At 30.1% G+C, this 22,872-nt stretch overlaps 2 protein-coding genes, 1 non-coding gene and 1 pseudogene across 6 annotated transcripts in view; 2 read left to right on the plus strand and 2 right to left on the minus strand.

Moving 5' to 3' along the window:
• Positions 1–2,661, plus strand: part of LOC125823706 (uncharacterized) — a 2,722-nt pseudogene extending 61 nt beyond the window's left edge.
• The window catches only part of LOC125823765 (small ubiquitin-related modifier 1-like), a 498,077-nt gene that overhangs the window by 299,693 nt on the left and 175,512 nt on the right, over positions 1–22,872 (minus strand). The window lies entirely within an intron of this gene.
• Positions 1–22,872, minus strand: part of LOC125823722 (uncharacterized) — a 65,681-nt gene that overhangs the window by 25,851 nt on the left and 16,958 nt on the right. The window lies entirely within an intron of this gene.
• TRNAS-AGA (transfer RNA serine (anticodon AGA)) lies at positions 14,719–14,800 on the plus strand. Its single transcript has one exon. It is a non-coding gene; the product is annotated as a tRNA-Ser (tRNA).

The raw sequence follows: 22,872 nt of genomic DNA on the forward strand, positions 1-22,872 counted from the left end.
AAACCACCACATACGCCACCCTTTTCAATCAAAATAACAAACAAATTGATGATACCATTGAAGTTGCTTTAAAAGGTGCTGATAGTGAAAAGTATCAAGGTGATGCGAGAGAAATATTAAATGAAAAACGAAAGACTGTAGATGTCGATCAAAGTAAAGCTACTTCTTTAGATAGACAATTGTTTGCTTCCACTTTCAAGCAAAATCGTGTAGACTCAATGGATGTTGATACAAGTAATATTTGGTGTTCAAACAATTACCGAAAATAAAAGTGATTGCAATAACCAACAGGTTGCTACTAATGAGGTGCAATCAAAAGAAGTTGGGCTGAATTTGATGTCTAATGCAACTAAAAATGCAGGGGGAACACCAAGAGTTGGGGTTGATGCGCTATGAGTTGATTCAGGGAAAAAATTAATGGATTCAGGACAAAAACTAATGGATACATCTGATGTTGAATATGCTAAAAATTCTGGGCAGTATGTTTTGCAAGCTGCAAACAAGAATCCAACTAAAAACTGGACACTGGTTGCACACAAAAAATCAACTAGTAGTCGGATCATTTCCCCTACTACTCAAAATAATTCTCCATGTAGTGAAAATGGTCCAACTGAAAATTTTCATGACAGTGAGAAGAGGCAAGTTATTAGTAATGCCTCAAGAGACCTATTATGTTCGAATAACTTTGATGTTTTATTGAAGACTACTGGAAAGCAAGTAAGGTTAACAAAGAATGACAACAATTTGATCCAAGAAAACAAGTCTCACCACCTGGTTTAAATAGCAAATTAAGTCCAGAAGCTCTCGTATTTGTGCCTAAATGTGTGCTTGCAAAGAAGAATGAGTCAAGGGCCTTAGTGTCAAATACAATTGATTTGGGTGAGGATTCTCTTGATGAAGATGAAGTGGATTTAGGTGAGGATTCTGTTGATGAAGATGAGGAAGACAATATGCTGGACATTTGATTTGATAGAATTGCTAGGGAAGGGGATATATCACCTAGGCAACAAAGAAGTAGAAGCAACAAAATAAAAAAGAAGACACATGAAAGGCAACATAGTTGGGACGGTAAAATGACTGAGGAGTTTGTTCCAAGGCACCTACCGATGCGACAAGCAAAACAAAACCATTTGATAGTATCAATAGGTTCAACTAGATCCAATAAATCTATAAAGAAGGTATGAATCATCAAGTGTTGTTGAATATGTTTGAAGAAGAAGACAAGAGAAAAATACTTCAAGTTACGTTTGATGGACAATCAATATTTTTTAATTCATGCTTTTATAATAGAAAGTTTGAGGCTGGTAACTCAACTTTCTTCTTGATTGACATATTTTTACATTATTTAAGCATCCTCATTTGTAATATCGTCATGGAGTGTATTACAAACTCTGTGATGATAAGAAAATACTTAGTTCTCTCTAGCTCTTATTTTCTTCATGCTTATAATTAGGTAGCAGAAGTTAGGTACTTCATTAGGATTAGTAAGGTAAGGCCTAGCCCCCCTTGCTTGTACTTGTCCCTAATGATATTTTTTATGTTTAATAAAAGACCGCTAGACACTGTCTAGTGGTAAAAAAAAAAAAAACTAGCATCTATGTTTTTCAACTTTGTGTGTGCATAAATAGACATTTAAATTTGTATAAAATTGAACAAGTAGACACACATTTCCTATGTGGCATAATACACATAGGTCGCCATGAATGACATAAAATTGTCATGTAAGATGAATGCGTCTATTTGTTCATTTTTACAAGTTTAGATGTCTACTTGTGTTGAACCAAAGTTAAAGGTCATAGTTGCCAACAAATCAAGTTAAGAGTCATATTTATATATTATGCCAAAATAAAATAAGGTTTCAATTCAGTTCCTAAAATAATGAAAACACAAAGAATTTACATGCAAGTTACACTGGTGATAGAGGCGTCAAATGAGCGGATTGAGTTGAAATTTGGAGATATTATAATGGGTTGAAATAGAAATTGGATTGATTCTTGACCCACCCAAGTTTACTTTGGACTCAAATGAGCTTAAAACGGGTTGGGTCCTGACCCGTTTACTTTCAATAATTTTAATATATTGTTATTTAGTTTTATATCTACAGTTTGAATTTCAACGGAAGAAAGTTTTTTAAAAAAAAATTACAAATTGATAGATAGATCCTAAAAGATATAAAATAGATAGTAATTCATAATTTCAATATATGAACATACATTTACATCAATGCAAATAAATAGTCTTAAAACGGATTGAAATTAGAGATTAAATTGGGCTCAATCAAGAATTCTCTTAAAATGGGTTAAAGTTTGAATGAGTTGAGATTGAATTCAATTCAAATTATCTTAAGTTCAACCCTTAAATTCTAGGAGTGTTAGACAAGTTAGCTATAGTTGAACTCATTTTTTACCCCCTAATTGGTGATATAAAGTTATAAGTTGAAATATATTTATAAGCATTAAATTTAAAACCCAATAATATTAAAAGATGTGAATTATTACTTAACGTAGCGTTTAATTCGTATATAATAGGAGTGTTTTTGGTTAAGTAGGAATGATGCCTTAATTTGTAGGTGGTGATGATGATTTTGTAGATTATGCTATGGCGAAAGAACCTTTTCAACTTTGCCACATCCCTATATTTTACTCTACTTACAGGATTTAAAAAGAAGATTTTGTCAATTAAAGTGACGTTTTTGAAAATAAATTATTTATATATAGAGTAACCATATGAAATTGCGTTTTGGTTAGGGGTGTTAGAAATGAGCCTAACTATAGGTAACCCGCTTAACTTGCCTAGAATTTTAAGAGTTAGCTCAAGATAATTTGAATTGGGTTTAGTCTTAACTCATTCAAGTCTTAACTCATTTCAAGAGAATCCTCACTTGAGTCCAATTTAATCTCCAATTTCAATTAATTTTAAGACTCTTTAATTGCATTGATGTTTTGTATCTTCCTATGTTGAAGGCATGAATTATTATCTATTTTATACCTTTGAGGATTTATCTATCAATTTATAACTTCTTTAATAAAATTATCTTGAGTTGAAATTCAAATTGTGGTTATAAAAGTTAAATAACAATATGTTAAAATTAGATTAAACGGGTCAAATTGAGTGGGTGATGACCCAACCTGATTTTTAGCTCATTTGAGTCCAATCCATTTGAGCCCAAAGTATGATTGGGCACGTCAAGATCCAATCCAATTTCTATTTCAACTCATTCTACTATCCCCGTTTTCAATCCAATCCGCTCATTTGACACCCTTAGTTTTGGTATTTCAAGTCACCTTATTTAAATTTCTATTCAAAAAGAAATTTTGACTCTATTAATTATTGGTCTACAAACTAAAAATTGGGTAAAAAACTTTGTTAATCGAGGTAATGGTATTAGGCACCACTTGAGTCTCATGATTCTAGCACGGTCGCTTTTATATTTGACTTAACTTAATTTTTGAACATCTTAGGTCTATGAGCTAAAAATATTGTTTAATCCGTATTCTTTAATTTATTTTGAACATATTTTAAAACTGTCTTACTTTATTAATGTGTGGTGTACCAGTAGTAACGCTCCAAGCTTGTCACTAATTATTCATTTGTTTGTATATCAAGTTTAAAATTTGCGTAATATTTACCTATTATTATATCGGCCGAATCATGCTCCTAACAATTCAATTAACTAAAATTAAGTTGTCAAAATTGTTTAAGATCCCAAACATTCTGGTAAATGTTGAAGCATTACAAAATTATTTTTTTGTTAAAAATTAATCGTTATGACTCACTAAAAACATAATTTAGCAGTCAAATATTTAATAACCAAGCAAAAACTTAAAAACTTAACGATTTAAATACATATCAAATAAAGTAGATAAGGAATTATAGCAACGACTAATTACATGCTAACATGATATTAATAAAATCATATACAGCTAACCATAAATGAATACTGAGTAATAATAAAAGAGACTTTAAATTTCACTTTTAATTTTAATAACAAGGAAATAATAAGTAAGAAACTAAACTTTCTATGAAATTAAAAAAAACCACTTTCACATATACCAAACATAAAAATCATATTTGTATGTTATAGCTATAGTTTGCATAATTGCGCTACATAGCAAACTTTATATTTGCTATCACTATTAATATGTATATTTCGCTATACATATACAAAAGAAGCAATTCTATAATCGGTTTCAGGATACATATACAAAAGAATCAATTGTATAATATGTGTTTGTATAAAGCGAGAAAGAGAGAAAGATAAAAGAAAACTGGGTAGGGGAAGATCTGTATTTGTATAATCATAAGTGTATAGGACGAAAATATATGTATTTGTATTTGGATATACAATTTTCTCTCGCTTTATACAAACAAAAAAACAATTTATACATTTGTGTTTGTATAAAGTGAGAGAGGCGAGTGAGAGTGGCGAGCGAGATCTGGGAGAGGGGAGAGAGGGGAACAAAAAGATATGTATGTATATATATATATATATATATATATATACAATTTTCTCTCGCTTTATACAAACACAAATGCATTTTATACATTTGTGTTTGTATAAAGTGAGAGAGGCGAGTGAGAGTGGCGAGCGAGATTTGGGAGAGGGGAACAAAAAGATATATATATATATATATATATATATATATATACAATTTTCTCTCGCTTTATACAAACACAAATGCATTTTATACATTTGTGTTTGTATAAAGTGAGAGAGGCGATGATAGACTGCCTAGCGAGAAACGAGAGTGGCAAGCGAGAAATTCAGGGAGAGGCGAAATGGCAACAGTTTGCTACAGGTTACAATTAAATCAAACGATGATTATAACATTTAATTTGAATTAATAATTTGCTATTTTATACAATTTCCCCATAAAATGATACCCCTTTTTTACTAACTTTTCTAACCCCCTTTTCTATCGTACTTTCCGTTCTTATTCTTCTTCTTTTTTTCATTCATTATTTTTTTTCATAGATATATAATCAATTATCTTGTTTTTGTTTTATTTTATGAATACATTCTTATGTTAATAAATAAATTAAACATAGAAATAAATCGATAATATTTTAGAAACATAACTTATATAATAAAAAAAAGAAGTTTACATAATTAATCAACTTTGCATACTAAATAATATAAGAAATCATAGGAATAAATTGTTCATAATTTGATTCACAATAAATTATAAAGAATAAATAGATAAGAATCGAATAAGAACCTGTGTAATGAAATTAATCAAAGAAGAAGCACGAGCGTCATACGAAAACTCGAACGGAAATCAAACCAGTTTCTATGTGTATGCGTGTTGTTAATTGTCTTGTGAATTGTTACGAATTATTATTTTCTGTTTTGCCGGTAGAGCTTATAAATAGACATATAGTTGTTATATGCCTTTTATGTCTATATATAAGTCACCTTTAATAATTAAAAAAAATTATAAGTAAAATAACAAATTCGTGTGAACTGTTTTTGTAAATAAAAAAAATAATATAACGACACCATGAGGTGTTTTTATAATATTTTCAAAAAATATTCTGGCTACCTCATGATCTTGCAGATCGATAAGGATATGATATTCGATACTGAATATTAGTCATGGAAGCAAAGTCACTAATGACTAATTTAATGGGATAATTAATTACGCATTTTACTATTAAATTGTTTAAGGACAATAAATCTTATTTCTTTGTTTATACCTTGATTCTTACAATATCTTTGTTGCACAGTTATAACAAAAAAACATTACATATTAAAAGTGATTTCTTTTTTCCAGTGACTTTATGTTTCTGGCGTATATGATCTTTCAGGAAATAAAAGAATAGAAAACTTAATTTAATATTGCTATAAAATAAAAAAGTACTTTATTAATAAATAAATTCATTAACTCAAGTGATTATTTAAATAAGGAAAAATGCTTAAATATGTCATTGAACTTTAAAAAAACATTTATCAATGTCATCAATTAAAAGTTTGGTTCATCTATGTTATTTTCATTTGAGAACATTTATTTGTTACAGTTCGATTTTGCCGAAACCATTTCTTAAACGTGGTCAATTATGATTCGACCATATCATTAATTAAATTATTTTTTAGTAGGGAAAAATCTCAAATATGACATTGAACTTTGAGAAAAGAGTCATATATGTCATCTTTTAAAAACTTAGCTCATTTATGTCATTTCAGTTAACAAATAATGACATGAATGAGTCTTTTTTTCAAATGAAAATGACATAAATGAATCAAACTTATACGAATGACATAAATGTACATTTTCTAAAAGTTCAATACAGTTTATTTGACTCATTTTCCTTTAACAAATTTACTATTCAATAGGATCTAAAACCTTCTAACAACGACAACTTCGTATTCTCCTTTTCAACATTAATAAGTTGTTATAGATTGCGGGTTCGAGTTTCTCTAGGTACAGAATCGTTATTGTTAGGGAGTGTTCTATCTTTCAATGTGAATTTTTTTTGCGTAAATCTAAATTTAGGGCCTGTTTGGCCATGCGATATGGAATCATGATGTGATATCATAATATGAAATCATGAGATGGAGTTGAAGTTTGTTTGGACATGCGATATGAAATTTTTGTGTTGTATATTTTCTCATAAACATAAGAATCTCATAAGTTGTAAAATTATTAAAATAGCCCTATTGTTTATTCAATCTTACTAAATAAACAAAAAATTATAAAATCACATAGTAAATTATTACAAAGTTATTTGTTCTCCACTTAAGTAACTATTTCATCTAACTTTAATTCAATTAAAAAAATTGAACATAAATTGTAGTGTACTAGTTTTAATATAATTCTCCCACATAGTACGAACAATCTTCTCATGTTGAACTTTCATTTCTCGATCATATGACCGAGAAGACAAACCAACATTGTTACTTTGAACCATTTGTTGGCCAATATCATTCACAACTATATTTTCATGCTTATAGACCATAAATATTTCATCACTCTTTTGGTATTCTCGCAAATAATTATGTAACACTACACAAGCTATGACAATTTTCACTTGTGTGTCAATATCATAATGGTTCATGTCTTATTTCACTTGTGTGCAATTACACATTTTCAATGCATTAATTTCATGCTAAAATCAAACATATTGGAAGTAGAGAATATCAAACATACATCATATTTGTCCTTTTTCATATTAAATTGCTTTAAACATTTTCATATGTAGCCGAAAGAGAAGTTTTTTTTTATTATGAAAAACCAAAAAAGTATTACTCCCTTCGTTCTTATTTATATTCACTATATCAATTCCTACTTTATCATTTATATTCACCAAATTTAAAGTAATAATAAATTTTATGTTGGTGAGAATAATACATTATAAAAAGTAATGATGTGATTAATAATTTTATTTACATATGAAATAAATGGTTAATTAGTAGATATAAATGTGGGGTTGTTTTAACAAAATATAAACTTGTGGATCAATTTTTGTATTTAAAAAAGGGTAAATTACAAAAATCACATATTTTTAAGGTAAAATTACAATTTATCCCTTGAAAGTTTATAATTACAGAAATCTCTCAAATGGATACAATAATATAAGCGTTGATACATTAATCTGATGCGCGAGATACATTAATCGTTAAGTAAGATACATTACATTTTATACATGATACACTAATCTGATGTACATTTTATACATGATACACTAATCTGATGTGCGAGATACACTAATCTGATGCGTGAGATACACTAATCTGATGCGCGAAAATGAGGAATTATTGAGATTTGTAAAACTTATAGGGGATAATGGCAATAAGTAAACTAAAAGGTGGGATTTCTGTAATTTTTCCTTTAAAAAATCCCAAATCATAATATGGAATTCCCGAATTATGATTTTTGGAGAATATGAGATTCCATCTCATGAAATAAAATCATGAGACAGAATTAACATGAAATTGCATGTCCAAATATTGATTCTATCTCACAATTTTATATCATGATATAATATCGCATGACCAAATACTTACTTAGTCAGACTCCAATGTCGGTAACTTCTTTTTTGGTTCAACTATTCCTATTTTTGTACGAACACAATGCCACATGTCAATTTTCTTTACAGTCAAAACAATATTTTAGTAGTGATGTTGATGAAAAAATTAATAGTGATATTTTATTATTTAAAATATACTTATATGGAGAGAATGTGGCATATATGGAGAGAATATGATGACAACTAACATGTATATAGGACTCAACGTTACTAGTCGTTTGGTCATATCTGGAATTTGGGATGCTAATATGATATTTTGATTTAAAATTAATGTTTGTTTATAAAATTTGTTCAAATTTTAATTTCAAATTTCAATTATTAGAAAAGATGGGATTTTAACTTTCAAATTGTGATTGTAATATTTTAAATATAAAATTTGATTTATAAGTTTATATTTTGTGAAAAAAAAATTCATCAAAAAATAAAATAAAATAAATTCATCATAGTAAAATTTTGCAAAAAAGACTAATGCCCAACATGAATAGGTTATTCGTAACATATGGAATGATTATATTAAAGAATATAATTAGTTAATACTATTATTAATTTTTTTTGGATTGATGATTTTTTGTAAAATTATGTGTATTTGAAAGTTTATAACAATATATAGTCGCAAGAATTTATTTATAACAGGAGAATGAAGATATGTGAGTTATTAATGCGGCACCTTAGGATATTCTGATACTTATTTGGTAAGATTGTATAAAAATTAGAGTCCAACAAGGGTTGTGGTGGAGTGATAAATACTCATTCATCTTTAACCAAGAGGTCTCGGGTTCGAGCCCCCTTGGGTACGGAGTTGCCTTTGTTAGTGAGCGTTTACCCCCCAATGTTGGACTTCCCGGCACGAATCCGAATTTAGTCGGACTCCAATGTAGATACGGGTCACCAAGTGGAAAACCCAAAAAAAATTAGAATTTTTTTGATGATTTTCAGAAATTATGAAATTTTCATGTTTTAAAGAAAAAATACAATTTAAAATACCGAAACTACATGTCCAAACCATTGTTATTCTAAATCAGTTTCGGTAAACAATAAATAAATCTTTGGTAAAAAAAAGAATCATTAATCTATACAAAGAAAAGATATTATTTCAATTATTAGTAGCATACACGTTCTGACCAAAAAAGAAAAAGTAGCATACACGTTGTAGTCTTCAAGTCCAAGTACCATACTTATATAATAAGTAATAAAATAATTTGAGAAGCCTTTTTTCTTTGGCACGTTTTTCCAACTTTTCTCTTCAATTATATTGGAGTTTTTTTTTTACTAATTTGATTCTCGGTATAGAAATTTAATCATAACAAGAAAATCTTTTCCATTCAATTTTTATCATGTTTATTATAGTCAATACTTAATATCATTAAAAATTTAAAATAATGATATAATAATTGAAGGAAATGGTGAAAAGACGATTTTATCTAAAACAAAATCTTTTAATGAGGCAAAAAGTTCAAACAACATTTTTAAGGATCTTCATGCTTTTAATATATATATATATATATATATATATATATATATATATATATAATCTTTTGTGAATGTTCAATGTGGATAGTCATATATATGTTTTATTAACACGAATCTATGACAATGGTCAATGAAAGAATTTATTAGTTAAATGAAATAATGTATATATTTATTTCAATTTGATGAAGTTCAATCATGTAATTAGTCGTATCTCACTAATATTACCTTATAAATGATATTTGTTGTGTATTTTTCTTGTTATCTAACCAGATGTGCTTTGCACGTGTATTCTACTTAATCTGTTTAGATGTCATATGAACATGTGGAGAACAACTACATTTTTTTTAGAACTATTTTCGTATATTAGTATTTATTTTTATAGGTTGTGACATAATAGATGACTTTTTTTTGTTGGCTCTCATATTTGACTTCTTGATTGTCTGTGTACATAAATCAAAGACATATATCTGATTGTCCATAGTTAACTGAGAAAGATTTCCTTTTTTTTTAACCGAAAGAACTAAAAATTAATTAAAGAATATATTCTATCTGTGAAATCATATATATAATCACATGTTTATCTTACACCCAACAAAGATATAGTTCATATATTTGTAAAGAATTTTCAATTTATTCAACGAAGCATGATTCGTCCAAGATATAGTTCACACACACACACATTAATGAAAATATATATATATATATATATATATATATATATGCATTAATGAAAATATATATCTCATAAAAATTAGCTATTAAATAAATAATAAAAAATAAATAATACAGACTTCAACTGACGTTATTAGAAGTCATATGAACTTTTCTTTGTCGAAAATACTGATATATATTAAGAAATGGTAAATTAGTAAAACAAAAGAGCAATGTTTACATAGTAATAATGATTTTTAAGTAATCTTCCTGGCAATCTAAATTACATAAGTAGCATTGATAAATAAAGTCACTCTTTTATCTTAAGAACAAAAAAAATACAAATCAGGATAATTCTCTAACTCTTGAGAAGTTTAATCTTTTTGGAAAAAGATATTCAGAAACATATATCTAAATAAGAAGAAAAATTGTGAACAAAAACAAATGAATTTAGACTACAATAAAAATTAAACAAATACAAACTTCCACTGGTGTTATTACAAGTCATATGAACTTTTCTTCATTGAAAATACTGAAATATTAAGAAATAATAAATCAGTAAAACAAAAGGGAAATGTTTATATAGTAATAACTATTTTGAAGCAAACTTCATGACAATCTAAATCACATAAGTATCATTGATAAATAAATTCATTCTTTTGTCTTGAGCATCAATAAAAAATCAATTGTGACAATTCTAAAACTCTTGAGAAGTTCAATAATTTTGGAAAAAAATATTCAGAAGTGTATATCTACATCACAAGAGAAATTGTTAACAAAAAAAATGAATTTAGACTACAATAAAAATTAAACTAATACAAACTTCAATTGACGTTATTACGAGTCATATAAACTTTTCTTCATCGAAAATACTTAAATATTAAGATATAGTAAATCAGTCAAACAAATTAAAGGACAATGTTATATAGTAATAACTGTTTTGAAGCAAATTTCATGACAATCTAAATCGCATAAGTAGTATTGATAAATAAAGTCATTCTTTTGTCTTGAGCATCAAAAAAACAAATCGTGACAATTCTCTAACTCTTGAAAAGTTTAATAACTTTAGAAAAAGATATTTAGAAGCATATATCAACATCACAAGAGGAATTGTTAACAAAAAAAGAAAAGAATTTAGACTACATCATGTTAACTCATAGATTGAAACATTACATACTAATGTATATACTAAGCTAAAAAATAATTATTATATCATCAAAATTATTTTCCTCAAGTACTCGAGGTTAAGGAATATAACTCTTAGGATAGAACAATTTACTTTATCAGAATAGTGGTACCTCATATTCCGCTAAACTTCAAACTCACTCAACAACAATTAATAACACGAAATTTTTAAAATTCAAACAGAAGAAGAAGAGTAGAAGATTAAAAAAAATTGTGGTTGAAAAATGAGAGGAAACCCCTCTATTTATAGTTAACAAAAGGTAGTATGAACAAGTGTTTTTTTGTGTGTTATCTAAAAAATCATAACCTTTCCGAGAAGTCACAACTCTTTTGAAAAGTCATAACTTATTGAAAAAGTCACAACTCTTTGGAAAAGGAACAACTCTTTGGAAAAGGAACAACTCTTTGGAAAAGTTACAACTCATCGAAAAATCACAACCCTTTGAAAAAAATCACAACTTATTAGAAAAGTCACAACCTAAGTATCGGACAACGAAGAAATATCTCCGAGAAAATGAAAAATTCAGGAATTTTTTAATTGGCAAAACTCCTGGAACAGAATGTAATTTGTAATGACCTGAAAGGTCATTTTTAATTTTTTTTTAAAATTACCATTTATCCCTCCCGATTGTTGTCCCGAGTCATTTTCAATTGGTTTGTGAAATGGACTAGTTTTGAGTAAAAGTTGTGAATTGTGGAAACTTCAGCGTTTTGAAAGATTAAAATTGTTAAAAAATGGTTTTCAATGTCTTTTGGAGTTTCAAATCTCAGAATAAAATTTCGTCAATTCCATCAGTCTTGGATTGTGGAATTTCGTCTAAGCTAAGAGAGTGGCCGGATTTAGATTCAGAATCTTTTCGTGGAATTGAAGTCCTAAGTTGGAAATTATTGAAATATTTAGTCTTTGGGTTGACTTTGATCAACATTCAGGGTACGGATGCTCGAATTAGATTTTCGACAGTTTCGTTGAATTTGGGAGATGATTTTAGGCCTAAGGGAGGTCTTTGTTAAATTTTCAGAGGTCCCGAGCTTAGTTTGGCCTTCTTATGCATTATGTTAGTTTCTTGTGACATACACATGAATCGGATCAAAGAGACCTCAAATTCATGTTTCGATGGTTCTATTGAGTTCGAAATGTCGAGTTCGCATATCATATTTAGTTTGTGTGTATGAGGTTTCGAATGAATTTCGAGGGTCTTTTCGAAAATATTTGTATTATCTAAGTTTACTGGTATCTTTTGCTTTCGCGAGGGTCGACTGGCTCGCGAAAGTGAGAGGGGCCACTTTTTTGGGGTTCGCTTTTGCGAATCAAGGGTCGTGATGATCGCATACGAGACCCTGAGTTCGCGAAAGGATACCTAAGAGGATTTTTGGTCTGAAATTTCGGAGTTTCTCCCCATTATACATTTTTGAGTTATGAGGACTCGGTTGAAACGATTTCAAGGGTACTTTCAAGATAAAATATTTTGATAACGATTTTGACACTAAATTTTATATTACCCATTGTTAAGAATGATTTTTAAGTGATTAAAATAAGATTTTTGGATGATAATATTGGGGATTCTTTAAGAACTCAAGAGCTTTGATAAATTAATGATTGTGAGTTGATTTCAACTCCATTTTCAAAATGATTTTCACCAATGAGTTCTAAATATTTTGGGTAACGTATTTAAGTAATGATTTCCAAATTTAAACCTCATTTTTGGAATAAGATTTTTGAGTCGATTTGACCTCATTTTCTAATTGCTTGATATAAGTATTGTTGATTTAGAAATTTCATTGTGAATACTTGTTTGACTAGATTGTGTTGATTTGGAAATCATTCGGAAGGGAAAAACTCAAATCTCAAAGTGATTTTTAATCGATTTAAGGCAAGTGAATCTCTAAAACCTTGTTAAAACTTGTAAAATCTTGTATTCTCTTCATTGAATGTGCTGGGAAGTAATGAGAATGAGGTGATGGGTTAAATTGCTCATATTGAATAACCTTAGCGATAAGAAGGTGATTAAAGGAAAAGGCAACATGTTAATAATGATGCATTTTGTATTGTGTATTGCCTTAAGTGTTGATTTTTTAATCAGTGATTTGAGAAATATTGTGATAGTTTTGTTGTGAATGTGAATTACTTGAAATTGTCGTATGCTCATTATTTTGTGAATATCCCTATTTTTATTGGTTATGAGACACTTAGATAAAATGTATTGTGATATTATTGATACCGAAGTCTGTTATGGTAAGCGATATTGATACCAAGGTCTATTTTGATAGATAGTATTGATGTCGAGGTCTGTTCCGACAAGTGATATTGAGGACGAGGTTCTTTTCGGCAGATATATGAGTCTTGAGTGTTTATAGATCCTGATTTGATACTTGTGATAGATGAACTTGATACTTGTGATTGATGAACTTGGTTACTGTGATGTGACTGATGAACTTGATACTTGTGATTGATGAACTGTAACTCTTGGGTTGTGATCATTGAGTCTTGTGAACTGTATATTATAAACGATTAGGTTGGACTAATTTTTATGCAGGTTGTAGTTATGGTGGTTCGATTGGCATGAGAGGAGTACTCGTATTCTAATCTGGCTTTACCTTGCATTTGGTGGATTGATTGTTGAGTACTGTGTTGTTTGGTACTCACTTCTCGCTTCTGCACCTATGTAGGTTCCGAGCCCGGTTCAATGTGATTTCTTTTGTCCATCTTCTTCTGAGACTTATCAAGGAGACTTGAGAGGTAGTAGTTTGTCATCCCAGCGGACCCTCTTGTTCCTTATTTATGTTACTGTTGTATTCGAGAAACAACAATATTTGAGACTTGTATTTATCTTTCAAACTTAGTTATTATAAATTAGTGGCTTGTACACGTGACAATCAAGTTTTGTGGATATTTTGAGAATGACTAAGTTTTTCGCTCTTATGTTATTGATAGTTTACTTTTTGCATTTTTTTCATCGAATTGTTGGATTTTAGGCTGACTTGTATTGGTGGGATAAGATGAGTGTCATCACGTCCATTTCAGATCGGGACATAACTAACCCTCAAATGTATGAGATTTTTGTACTTTATGCAAAATTTTCAATTATTGAAAAAAAATAATCATAACTCAAGCGGCCATTTTCACCTGTTTATTTGTTTTTCATAAAAAAAAAATCAATAGTGGTCCTCTTTAGGAAAGATAAAATAAAGGAAGAGAGACAAGTAGAAATCGTGTCGAAGTATATAGAAAGAAAATATACCCTCAAGTTCTGATATAATCCAAATTACCCCAACTTTTATAGCTAGATGGATGAATTTGAGTTGTGACAAAATTGAGAATCCCATCTTGCAATAAAAACACAAAAGCAAATATCTAAGAACACGACGATTTTAAGTTATCGAATTGTGGACGTGCCGGAGTGGTTATCGGGCATGACTAGAAATCATGTGGGCTCTGCCCGCGCAGGTTCGAATCCTGCCGTCCACGATTATTTTATTTTTATGCCAAATTGTTGATAAATTCTTAAGATGCCAAAATTAGCAAGCTAAAAAATAAAGAAATTTCGTTAAAATATTTTTTTGATTGATATTTTTTATTTGATTTTATCATAATATTCATAAGAAAAGATTTTTTTTTATTAAGTACTAATAAATAAATAAAATAATTAAAATTCGGTAGAATTAAGTAGGTTATCTTATGACACATTTTAACTCATTTAAGCTCAATCTGTTCCAGCTCAAGTAATTTTTGGGTGGTCAATAACATGCTCATTTATTATGGACAAACAATACAAATCTCACTAGTTTAACGGCTAATTACCTGATTTTCCATAACTTTTAAAAAATTATAAATCGTGCCAAATTTCAGTCCACAGATACACGAAGTTATGATAAGGTATAATTTGTTTAGGATACAATATTATGTTCAAACGGATTCACATGATTGGAAAAAATGATATATGATTACAATTCTAAAAATAATCTTTTGTCCGTGGAAAACTAAATCGTGATGTCCTTAATGTAGAAGAAGATTGGGAGAAATGATACTAATCCTACTAAGTAGAAATAAATTTTATAAGCAGAAGCTATAAATGTTAGTGGTTATTTCTCAAATGAATCTTGTGACTAATGTGAGAGATTTGGTGTTAGATTTATTTGCTACTAAGCATATTTGTGATGGTAAAATAATTTGTGCACTAGACCCAAGTTGAAGAAGTATAATAATCTATTTCTATTCATGATTCAAGAATTATTCAAGTTCTTTTAAAGATTTTTTTTTTGTTTTTAACTCACTTCTGAAATTATTGGTTGATCCTTGTTCGTAGCTAATATTCGGACCAACTTGGCTATTGAGGAATATTATTGTTATTAGTTTGGGTGTTTCATGTTTCCAATATTTATATCAATTTGATTTTGTCAAATTATTAGAAAAATTGTAGAAAAATAATAATAAATTGAGTATGGTACAATTGCTTTAATCCTAACTATATTTTTATGAGCAATGATAATCGTAATTGCTTTTTCAAGAATTTTCAAAAATAATTATAATTTAGGATCAATTAAAAAGTTATAGCTATAATGTACTTAATTATGATTTGTTATTACATATTAAAAAAAAGGTAGAAGCGAGCAAGAGAGATTGGAATAGAGAGATTCATAACTACATCCATATGATGCGTCCAACCGAAATACTACTTACCTTGTACTATACTTTCAGGGATCGTTTAGTACAAACATTTATAACGGACGAGATTAGTAAAACATGAATTAGTAATGCAGAGATTAGTAATGCGGAGTTTATTTTTATCAAGTGTTTGATTCATTGTTTCTCACCTCATCTTGTGTTTGGATTAAAACTCTATAAAAAGCTTCTTAATTATTGGAATAGAGAGATTCATAACTACATCCATATGATGCGTCCAACCGAAATACTACTTACCTTGTACTATACTTTCAGGGATCATTTAGTACAAACATTTATAACGGATGAGATTAGTAAAACATGAATTAGTAATGCAGAGATTAGTTCATAACTACATCCATATGATGCGTCCAACCGAAATACTACTTACCTTGTACTATGCTTTCAGGGATCGTTTAGTACAAACATTTATAACGGACGAGATTAGTAAAACATGAATTAGTAATGCAGAGATTAGTAATGCGGAGTTTATTTTTATCAAGTGTTTGATTCATTGTTTCTCACCTCATCTTGTGTTTGGATTAAAACTCTATAAAAAGCTTCTTAATTATACCCTTGAAAATTATTATGTAATTGGGTCAAGGTAGATAATTGTCGGACAATATTATTTTTTGTGGCCTTCTAACTAACTAGGAGAAGAACAATTTTGTTGTCATGTTTGCTATTTTTTCACTTGAATTATTTGAGGATAAATAATTGTCATCTTAATAAATTGATCACTCACAAAATGTCAATTTCAAGTAAAAAAAGATAAATCATCTACTTTTAAAACAAAAAAGACAGTAAACAATAGTAAAATTGAATAAACCATTTACATTTACACAAAAAAATTGCAAGTTCCAATTTTAATATGTATGCAATTTTATAAATTGTTCAAAATACGAATAATGATTTGACAAATATTCTTACCACATGATATTAAATCCTATGTATTACTAATATCTCCAAATGGAAGGTATCAGTAAACTCTCCAAATTGAAGGTATAAGTAATACATCTAATATTATGTAGGGTGTATAGCTAATCCATGATGATTATACATAAACTAAAATTTTTACCAAATATAGTACTAAATAATATGAGACATTATATATGAACTATTTTTCTTAATACTTTCTACGAAATGACCCAACTAGACAAGGCCATGTGTGCATGAGGAATCATGCATCTCCTTTTTATGTGGCAACTTATTAGAGGTTCGTACATGATCAAACTTTTGAGTCACTCAGGCTAATCTCTAGCCTTTCCCAAAAGGTGTTCACTTCAATACTCCCTCCGTCCCTATTTACTTGTCCATATTTCCTTTTTTAGTTGTCCCTACTTAGTTGTCCATTTTGACAAATCAAGAAAGGACAACAAATTTTTTCCTATTATACCCTTATTTACACTTCTTGAAAATTGTAAAAATGTATGTTGTTTCCCTCCAATTTATTTCACTTTAATTCAAATAAGTGGTTGTAATTTTGAAGTGAAAAGTTGTCATAAGGGTAAAATTGTAACTTCACTGTGCTAATTATTGTTGCCTTAATCTGTGTGTCATTTCTAAAGTGGACAACTAAAAAGGGACGGAGGGAGTAACGATTAACGAGGTTAATCCCATATAGCAATGCCTCCAGTGAAACGAGATCTATAGGTTCATTCTTACTGACAATGGGGTGAGGCAGATGCAGAGCGCGGGATATATTTAAGACTATGTGAGGTGAGGTAGGTTTAAGGTTGTACCAGTTGGATGGGATGCGGGGCGGATTGAAGTGAGTTTTTTAAAAATTAATGCGGATCGGGACAAATTATGGGTATATGTAATTTTATGTGGGTTCAAATTTAATATTAACTTTTGACATGTTATTAGTGTGATAGAACATTATTTATTAAGATAATTTCTTTAAGGCTACTAAAATATTTAACATAATAAATGAAAATGGTTCAATAAAAGATAATACAATTTCTTACATGTTTTCAATTGACCTCTAAACAATATTTTTTAAAGTCAGTATCCTATTAAATTGATGCAAATTAATAAAAAAATGAATTTATTTTTATAAATTTTATCTAAAGTATCTTTTTTTTTTTGAAGTAAAAGTTGGGCATTAAGCCCTTTATTAAAATGGGTTATGTACACAAGACCAGGCCCAAAAGTGGTCTGGCCTAAAAACAAAAAAGAACAATACATGACTTAGACATCACATTAGTATCAAATTAGGAAAGTGACAAGAAGTCTTCATCTTCCTCGGTGCTTTGCTCAAACATTGTTGGTGACTTGTCGATTTGTTCTCTATTGTTGATGGTTGCACTATGTTTCCTTCGGTAACAGCTTGCTGCTCCACCATTAATAAAGCTTATCAACTCAACTCGGCTGCTGATAGATCGATTCTACAGGTAATCATCTAAATTTTTACTAGCTGCACATACGAGTCAATGTACTTCTCTATGGTCTCCTTATGTATTGTTTTAGCGTCGTGGGTTTGCTATCGTCACCATTCTAGAGTTAGTCCGTTCATTTTCTTAGATTTAAATCTCGATGGGTTGAACCCCAAGTGGAGTTTATTTAAAGTATAAAAGTTAACTAGAAAAAAAATATTAAAAAATTATGTGGGACGGGTTCATGCGGAGCGGGTCTATACGGGGCTGGTTGAAATGAAAAAAAATGTTACTTGGAGCAGGACAAATTAAATTTTTTATTGTTTAAGCTCAATCTGTTCCGTCCCGCACCGCCTCATTGTCATCCCTAATTCTTACTCGAACATCTCTAAAAAAAATGCATATTATTCCTTAGTGGAAAATCTTTAAAAATATCAATATGTAGGGTTTAAGACCTATTTTTCATTTGTTTAAAAATAAAAATGACCTACTTTCATTTTGATATGTTTAAAAATGAATGACTTTTTTTTTTACAATACTTTTTTTTTTTTGCGCCATTATATGAAAAAGACTAAATTCTCTTTTGAAATTGTTGTCGGATCAAGAAGTCTTCACATAGAGTAAGAGACCGTGACTGCATCTCACCTCCGCATTCAATAATGTATCTTCATTGTCTATACAAATCATATTCAAAGTTAGTTTTACCTCTTTCACAACTATCCCTTGTATGCGTCTAAAGTTTCATTCCTGAAATACATCAATCGAGAAAGGAAAATAGCAAGTGAAAAATAGTATTTGTATTTGTATTTATGCGAATGTTACAATCTTTTTGAAATCTCTAAGAAAAGATATGTAATTCCCTGATTCTTCTCTTCACGATTATTCTTGATTTGATGAAATACTTGCGGTTCAACACAACGAAGACTTCTTTGTATGCAAAAGACTTGCAGATCATAACTGAAGAGCAAGGATTATCTATGTATTTATGTGATTTTCTGGTCTTATGAAGACCACTTTATTAACTTATGATATTCTGAATAATGACAAGCTAAATTCATATCGAAGGGAATCAAAGAAGGAACACGAAGATCAACAGCCTCACCAAAGAAGACTGAGTGACACGAGACAATCTGCACCAACTAAGGAGATAGATTGACTCACATATGCACCAACTAAAGAAATAGATTGACTCCATCAATCCAAAAGATTGACTCAATCAGTTATCAATCCAAGAAGGAAAACAGTACCAGGCAAGCAATCAAAGACAACAAGCAAATCACCCTGATTATGGAAGATAACAGCTATAGTAAAAAAAGATCAAGATAGCAAGTAGATCAAAGAAGATGGCAAGAATTTGTACCAGGCTCTGTTTCAAGGCAGACGAAATAGAAATACAACCAAATCAAGGATTCGACATTCTCAATCAAGGAAACATTACAAATCCTTGATTGAAGGAAACTCCCTTGGGTTTTCCTATTAGAGCTAAAAGCCATCGCACTACTAAACATATAAATGAAGACTCAGATCAACAGTTGAAGACGCGCAACTTCACTTGAGCTTATATTATAATCTTCTTTTATTCTTCATAAAGCTTTGTATTCACGTGAGTGAAACAATTGAAAATAAAAGACAAAGAAAGATTTTGAGTGTAGGTTTACAAGTAAAGGTAGTATCAAGAAAGAAAATCTGATTTGCAGATCAGATAGGATGAGATCCCAAAACTCGGTACAACCGGAGTCCACTTCAAAGCTCTAAAGGAAACCCTTGAAATCCAAAGGGACTGGACGTAGGCACCATATTAGTGTTTCGAACTAGTATAAAAATATCTTGTGTCAATTTACTTCTTGTCATTACTTTTAATTTATTATGTGATACTAACTTGCAGGTGAGTCGACCGCTCCATCCAGGAAGTCGACTGAAGGAATTTTAATTCACCCCCTCTTAACTTTCACACTTTATATAGACTTGAGCTATGATTTTAGGGGTATTTTGGTCCAGACAATTTTGGCCCTTGGGCTTGAAGAATATGAGTTGTGCTCGTCTTGTCAACTTAATGGACTGACCCAAATGTAATTTAGACTTGATTTAAGTCATACAATTTTTACTTAAATATTAATCTGACTTTATTAAACAGTAATTTGACTTGGTCAACGTATCATAAATTTAAGATTTAATCCAAATTGAATATGGATTTATCAATAAACTTCACTGTCTACAAATGCCCCCTGGTTCGAGGCTTGTTGGGGTGCTCGATTTGTCGAACTTGTAAAGACAAGCTTTGAAGTATTTGTGAAGCAAGTGTTTTTTTTCACGTAGTTAATCTTTCATGAAACATTTGAAAATTCATGAGAAATGACTGTGCCGATATGTTGAGGTCAACATATACCAGAGTCTATGACAACATTCTCTAATTTTAAGAGATTATTTGACTTTCGTTCGTTTACCAACTCATTTTTTATTTGAAGTGTTTCCAGCTCATGAAGATTTATCACATGACATTTCTTCATAGTTAGATAATTTCATTTGAGTCATCAACTACAAAATGGTCGCCAATTCGATGAGCACGAATTGTGTCTACAAGGTTAACTTGGTGATACATAGCTTGTGATTTCGATGCAAATCTAGGCGTTGCTTTCCTTGGGGTTGAACACTTGCCGGTGGTTTTTTTCCAATTTTTTGCTCGATCACTCGAATAAAATGTAAGGATTTCAAATTCGAGTCTATCCTTATTCGGGGTATTTTCTTTCCATGTTAATATTTGGGAAAACTTTACACATTATTTACTCGATTTTCAGAATTTTTGCAATGTTTGATTTGGGTGGAATTTTCCATAACTTAGTTCCTATGAAAACTTACCATAATTTGGTTCCTATGAAATTTCCATAACTTGATTCCTATGAAAAAATTCCATAATTTGATTCCTAAGAAAACATACCATAATTTGGTTCCAATGGAATTTCCATAACTTGACTCCTGAAAATTTCCATAATTTAATTCCTATGTCAACTTGCCATAATTTTCATAATTTATAGGAACTAAACTTTCCATCATTATAATTTTCCATAATTCATAATAATCAAATTGATGTCTTCATATTTTCAAATCTATCTATACTCACATTTTCCTGGTTATTGTATATCGCATTGTTGCATCATAAAGTTCAATTGAGTCCTTCTCTCTCAAGTAAGTCTTTTTCCCAACTCTAATTTTCGTCACTTTTTCTTCAGCTCAGCGCGACTTTGGTAGAAATTCATATCTCATTGTAGGAATATCTAAATCGTGATTCATTTAATTTTCTAGAAACTAGACTCATAGAGCTACAACATATCCGAAAATCACGATCAGAAAACTCCCGAATTCACTAAGGTGATTTTTTAAAAATCAACTTAAAATCCTGATGAACTGAATCACCAGCTTTGTGTGGCTTCACGAAAAAAAAATCATATCTCGATGTAGGAGTAACGATATTGTAATTGTTTGATTTTTCAGAAATTAGACTCGTAGAGCTACAACATATCTGAAGATCACGATCAGACAACTCCCGGATTCACTCAGGTAATTTTTTGAAATCAACTTAAAGTTTTGATGAGCTGATTATACTAGCTTTGTGCAACTTCACGAAAAAAAATCACAACTCGACGTAGGAATAACTAAATCACAAGCGGTTTGCAGTGTTGAAAAGAAAACTCATAGGGCTACATCATATACGAAAGCCATGATTAGATTGCCTCTGTACTCATTTAGTTTTTTTTATTTGAAATCAACCTTTCACCAACTGCAAAAATTTGGGGTTACCACCTTTACTTTGAACATGTTCTTACGAATTTAACTTTTTCCTATTGATTTTTTTTTTTTTATAGATTTTGGATAGAGAAAAACAGCTTTGATCCTGCAACATGATGCACTTCCGTGACCTATATTTGCCGCATCCTCTTCTTGAAGTAGTGGGTGACCAACAAAATCCAAATGTCAAGTCCTACTTTTGAAGGTTCAGCATTTGGCTATCGGTGTCTTCTCCCCTGTTAGTGGGACATCTGATGAATCTCTTCTCCTTAAAGAATGGTAAAAAATGGAAACCAAAGACCTCATGAAAAGTTTCTCGAGCAAGGCTACTCGTATGAAAGTTTCTTTACTGAAAACCAAAATTCATCATGATGTAGCATCTTCCAAATCTTCTCATTCTGATGGAAGTTTCGACAATTGGAGTGTTCCCTCATCTAAATTTGGCAATGCCTACTGGACACCTAGTTATTGGGAATGGGTAGAGGACGTGCTGCCCCGCCACAAGGAGATTTTGGAGCTCATCAAGGTTTATGATGTGGTATATACTTCTTTGTTCACATACAAATATGACGATAGCATACTCCATGCTTTTTGTGAGCTTTGGCGTCCATCTACCAACATGCTTTCTACTTTCATTGGAGAGAGGTCCATATCACTTTTTGGTCTGACAAGGAATTGGAGGTCTTCTTGTACAAGGCACTTTTATGACAAAGTTGT

Source organism: Solanum verrucosum, unplaced genomic scaffold, assembly GCF_900185275.1.
Source record: "Solanum verrucosum unplaced genomic scaffold, falcon-dt-bn FXZP01000093.1, whole genome shotgun sequence".
Taxonomy (NCBI): Eukaryota; Viridiplantae; Streptophyta; class Magnoliopsida; order Solanales; family Solanaceae; genus Solanum; species Solanum verrucosum.